Raw genomic sequence first — 5,499 nt, 5'->3', positions numbered from 1 at the left:
TTCCCTGATGATTAAGGATGTTGAACATTTTTTCAGGTGCTTCTCTGCCATTCGGTATTCCTCAGGTGAGAATTCTTTGTTCAGTACTGAGCCCCATTTTTTAATGGGGTTATTTGATTTTCTGAAGTCCACCTTCTTGAGTTCTTTATATATGTTGGATATTAGTCCCCTATCTGATTTAGGATAGGTAAAGATCCTTTCCCAATCTGTTGGTGGTCTTTTTGTCTTATTGACGGTGTCTTTTGCCTTGCAGAAGCTTTGGAGTTTCATGAGGTCCCATTTGTCAATTCTCGGCCTTACAGCACAAACCATTGCTGTTCTATTCAGGAATTTTTCCCCTGTGCCCATATCTTCAAGGCGTTTCCCCACTTTCTCCTCTATAAGTTTCAGTGTCTCTGGTTTTATGTGAAGTTCCTTGATCCACTTAGATTTGACCTTAGTACAAGGAGATAGGTATGGATCGATTCCCATTCTTCTACATGATAACAACCAGTTGTGCCAGCACTATTTGTTGAAAATGCTGTCTTTCTTCCACTGGATGGTTTTAGCTCCCTTATCAAAGATCAAGTGACCATAGGTGTTTGGGATCATTTCTGGGTCTTCAATTCTATTCCATTGGTCTACTTGTCTGTCAGTATACCAGTACCATGCAGTTTTTATCACAATTGCTCTGTAGTAAAGCTTTAGGTCAGGCATGGTGATTCCACCAGAGGTTCTTTTATCCTTGAGAAGAGTTTTTACTATCCTAGGTTTTTTGTTATTCCTGATGAATTTGCAGAATGCTCTTTCTAATTCGTTGAAGAATTGAGTTGGAATTTTGATGGGGATTGCATTGAATCTGTAGATTGCTTTTGGCAAGATAGCCATTTTTACAATGTTGATCTTGCCAATCCATGAGCATGGGAGATCTTTCCATCTTCTGAGATCTTCTTTAATTTCTTTCTTCAGAGACTTGAAGTTTTTATCATACAGATCTTTCACTTCCTTAGTTAGAGTCACGCCGAGATATTTTATATTATTTGTGACTATTGAGAAGGGTGTTGTTTCCCTAATTTCTTTCTCAGCCTGTTTATTCTTTGTGTAGAGAAAGGCCATTGACTTGTTTGAGTTAATTTTATATCCAGCTACTTCACCAAAGCTGTTTATTAGGTTTAGGAGTTCTCTATTGGAATTTTTAGGGTCACTTATATATACTATCATATCATCTGCAAAAGGTGATATTTTGACTTCCTCTTTTCCAATTTGTATCCCCTTGATCTCCTTTCCTTGTTGAATTGCTCTGGCTAATACTTCAAGTACTATGTTGAAGAGGTAGGGAGAAAGTGGGCAGCCTTGTCTAGTCCCTGATTTTAGTGGGATTGCTTCCAGCTTCTCTCCATTTACTTTGATGTTGGCTACTGGCTTGCTGTAGATTGCTTTTATCATGTTTAGGTATGGGCCTTGAATTCCTTATCTTTCCAAGACTTTTATCATGAATGGGTGTTGGATCTTGTCGAATGCTTTTTCTGCATCTAAGGAGATGATCATGTGGTTTTTGTCTTTGAGTTTGTTTATATAATGGATTACATTGATGGATTTTCGTATATTAAACCATCCCTGCATCCATGGAATAAAACCTACTTGGTCAGGATGGATGATTGCTTTAATGTGTTCTTGGATTCAGTTAGCGAGAATTTTATTGAGGATTTTTGCATCGATATTCATAAGAGAAATTGGTCTGAAGTTCTCTATCTTTGTTGGATCTTTCTGTGGTTTAGGTATCAGAGTAATAGTGGCTTCATAAAATGAGTTGGGTAGAGTACCTTCTACTTCTATTTTGTGAAATAATTTGTGCAGAACTGGAATTAGATCTTCTTTGAAGGTCTGATAGAACTCTGCACTAAACCTGTCTGGTCCTGGGCTTTTTTTGGCTGGGAGACTATTAATAACTGCTTCTATTTCTTTAGGGGATATGGAACTGTTTAGATCATTAACTTGATCCTGATTTAACTTTGGTACCTGGTATCTGTCCAGAATTTTTTCCATTTCATCCAGGTTTTCCAGTTTTGTTGAGTATAGCCTTTTGTAGAAGCATCCGATGGTGTTTTGGATTACTTCAGGATCTGTTGTTATTTCTCCCTTTTCATTTCTGATTTTGTTAATTAGGATTTGTCCCTGTGCCCTCTAGTGAGTCTAGCTAAGGGTTTATCTATCTTGTTGATTTTCTCAAAAGACCAACTCCTCATTTGCTTAATTCTTTGAATATTTCTTCTCGTTTCCACTTGGTTGATTTCACCCCTGAGTTTGATTATTTCCTGCCGTCTACTCCTCTTGGGTGAATTTGCTTCCTTTTTTTTCTAGAGCTTTTAGGTGTGTTGTCAAGCTGCTAGTGTGTGCTCTCTCCAGTTTCTTCTTGGAGCCACTCAGAGCTATGAGTTTCCCTCTTAGAAATGCTTTCATTGTGTCCCATAGGTTTGGGTACGTTGTGGCTTCATTTTCAATAAACTCTAAAAAGTCTTAATTTCTTTCTTTATTCCCTCCTTGACCAAGGTATCATTGAGAAGAGTGTTATTCAGTTTCCACGTGAATGTTGGCTTTCCATTATTTATGTTGTTATTGAAGATCAGTCTTAGGCCATGGTGGTCTGATAGGATACATGGGACAATTTCAATATTTTTGTATCTGTTGAGGCCTGTTTTGTGACCAATTATATGGTCAATTTTGGAGAAGGTCCCGTGAGGTGCTGAGAAGAAGTTATATTCTTTTGTTTTAGGATAAAATGTTCTGTAGATATCTGTCAGGTCCATTTGTTTCATGACTTCTGTTAGTTTCACTGTGTCCCTGTTTAGTTTCTGTTTCCAAGATCTGTCCATTGAAGAAAGTGGTGTGTTGAAGTCTCCCACTATTATTGTGTGAGGTGCAATGTGTGCTTTGAGCTTTACTAAAGTGTCTTTAATGAATGTCCCTGCCCTTGCATTTGGAGCGTAGATATTCAGAATTGAGAGTTCCTCTTGGAGGATTTTACCTTTGATGAGTATGAAGTGTCCCTCCTTGTCTTTTTTGATAACTTTGGGTTGGAAGTCGATTTTATCTGATATTAGAATGGCTACTCCAGCTTGTTTCTTCAGACCATTTGCTTGGAAAATTGTTTTCCAGCCTTTCACTCTGAGGTAGTGTCTGTCTTTTTCCCTGAGATGGGTTTCCTGTAAGCAGAATAATTCTGGGTCCTGTTTGTGTAACCATTCTGTTAGTCTTTTTCTTTTTATTGGGGAATTGAGTCCATTGATATTAAGAGATATTAAGGAAAAGTAATTGTTGCTTATTTTTATTTTTGTTGTAAGAGTTGGCATTCTTTTCTTGTGGCAGTCTTCTTTTTGGTTCGTTGAGGGATTACTTTCTTGCCTTTTCTAGGGCATGATTTCTGTCCTTGTATTTTTTTTTTCTGTTATTATCCTTTGAAGGGCTGGATTCGTGGAAAGATAATGTGTGAATTTGGTTTTGTCATGGAATACTTTGGTTTCTCCATCTATGGTAATTGAGAGTTTGGCCGGGTATAGTAGTTTGGGCTGGCATTTGTGATCTCTTAGTGTTTGTATAACATCTGTCCAGGCTCTTCTGGCTTTCATAGTCTCTGGTGAAAAGTCTGGTGTAATTCTGATAGGCCTGCCTTTATATGTTACTTGACCTTTCTCCCTTACTGCTTTTAATATTCTGTCTTTATTTAGTGCATTTGTTGTTCTGATTATTATGTGTTGGGAGGAATTTCTTTTCTGGTCCAGTCTATTTGGAGTTCTGTAGGCTTCTTGTATGATCATGGGCATCTCTTTCTTTATGTTTGGGAAGTTTTCTTCTATTATTTTGTTGAAGATATTAGCTGGCCCTTTAAGTTGAAAATCTTCATTCTCATCAACTCCTATTATCTGTAGGTTTGGTCTTCTCATTGTGTCCTGGATTTCCTGGATGTTTTGAGTTAAGATCCTTTTGCATTTTGTATTTTCTTTGATTGTTGTGCCGATGTTCTCCATGGAATCATCTGCACCTGAGATTCTCTCTTCCATCTCTTGTATTCTGTTGCTGATGCTCGCATCTATGGTTCCAGATCTCTTTCCTAGGGTTTCTATCTCCAGCGTTGCCTTGCTTTGGGTTTTGTTTATTGTGTCTATTTCCCTTTTTAGTTCTGGTATGGTTTTGTTCATTTCCATCACCTGTTTGGATGTGTTTTCCTGTTTTTCTTTAAGGACTTCTAACTGTTTGGTTGTGTTTTCCTGTTTTTCTTTAAGGACCTGTAACTCTTTAGCAGTGCTTTCCTGTATTTCTTTAAGTGAGTTATGAAAGTCCTTCTTGATGTCCTCTACCATCATCATGGGAAATGTTTTGAAATCTGGGTCTAGATTTTCTGTTGTGTTGGGGTGCCCAGGACTAGGTGGGGTGGGAGTGCTGTGTTCTGATGATGGTGAGTGATCTTGATTTCTGTTAGTAGGATTCTTACGTTTGCCTTTCGCCAGCCATGTGGTAATCTCTGAAGCTAGCTGTTATAGTTGTCTCTGGTTAGAGCTTGTTCCTCAGGTGACTCTGTTAGCCTCTATAAGCACACCTGGGAGACTAGCTCTCTCCTTAGTTTTAGTGGTCACAGTATTCTCTGCAGGCAAGCTCTCTTCTTGCAGGGAAGGTGCCCAGATATCTGGTGTTCGAACCTGCCTCCTGGCAGAAGTTGTGTTCCACTCATCAGAGGTCTTAGGATCCCGAGGGGAATCCTGTGTGGGTCCTTGCAGGTGTCAGGAGACTCTGCTGGCAAGGCACCCCAGTGCCGAGTGGACCGGAAGGGACTTGTGCCCCAGGTCAGGCTGGGTTGTCTGCTTCCCTAGTTAATGCAGTCTCAGGTTCTGCATGATTGGATTGGGGCAGACGCTGTGTTCCACTCACCAGAGGTCTTAGGATCCCGTGGGGAATCCTGTGTGGGCCCTTGCGGGTGTTGGGAGACTCCGCTGGCAAGGCACCCCGGTGCTCGAGTCTCCCTTTCTTTTCTTTTCCTTTCATTCACTATTTCCTTTTCTTTATCACTTATTCCTTTTATTTTTCCTCCCTTTTCTTTTCCTTTTTCTTAAAAAAAAAACATATTCCCCCTTTAACCTGGGGATCAATTTGGGAGACTTACTGGTACCACCGTTCCTCAGTTGAAGAGTTCTGAATCCACACAGTAGGATCCTTCTCAGCAGTCTGTTTTGCAGGAACACTTCATTACCATCGTTCCCCAGCTGAAAAGTTCTGAATCCACACCAGAGCCTTCTCAGCAGTCTGTTTTACGGGAACACTTTATTAACTGCTCCTTCCCTGTGATGCAGTCCTGAATCCTCCCTGTACCAGGGGGTCTTTGCTCATGCCTGAAGATATTTCTTGTCCCAGGTTTTGGCACCATTTGTGAGTGTCAGACTCGCCAGCAAGAACGACACCACAATAGGATCCTTCTGCACATGTTTATTGGGAGAGCATTGACTGCATAGGCGAAAGATCCTGAGCCCA

This window comes from Mus musculus, chromosome 8 (assembly GCF_000001635.26).
Source record: "Mus musculus strain C57BL/6J chromosome 8, GRCm38.p6 C57BL/6J".
Classification (NCBI taxonomy): Eukaryota; Metazoa; Chordata; class Mammalia; order Rodentia; family Muridae; genus Mus; species Mus musculus.
This window is presented reverse-complemented; position numbering follows the sequence as displayed.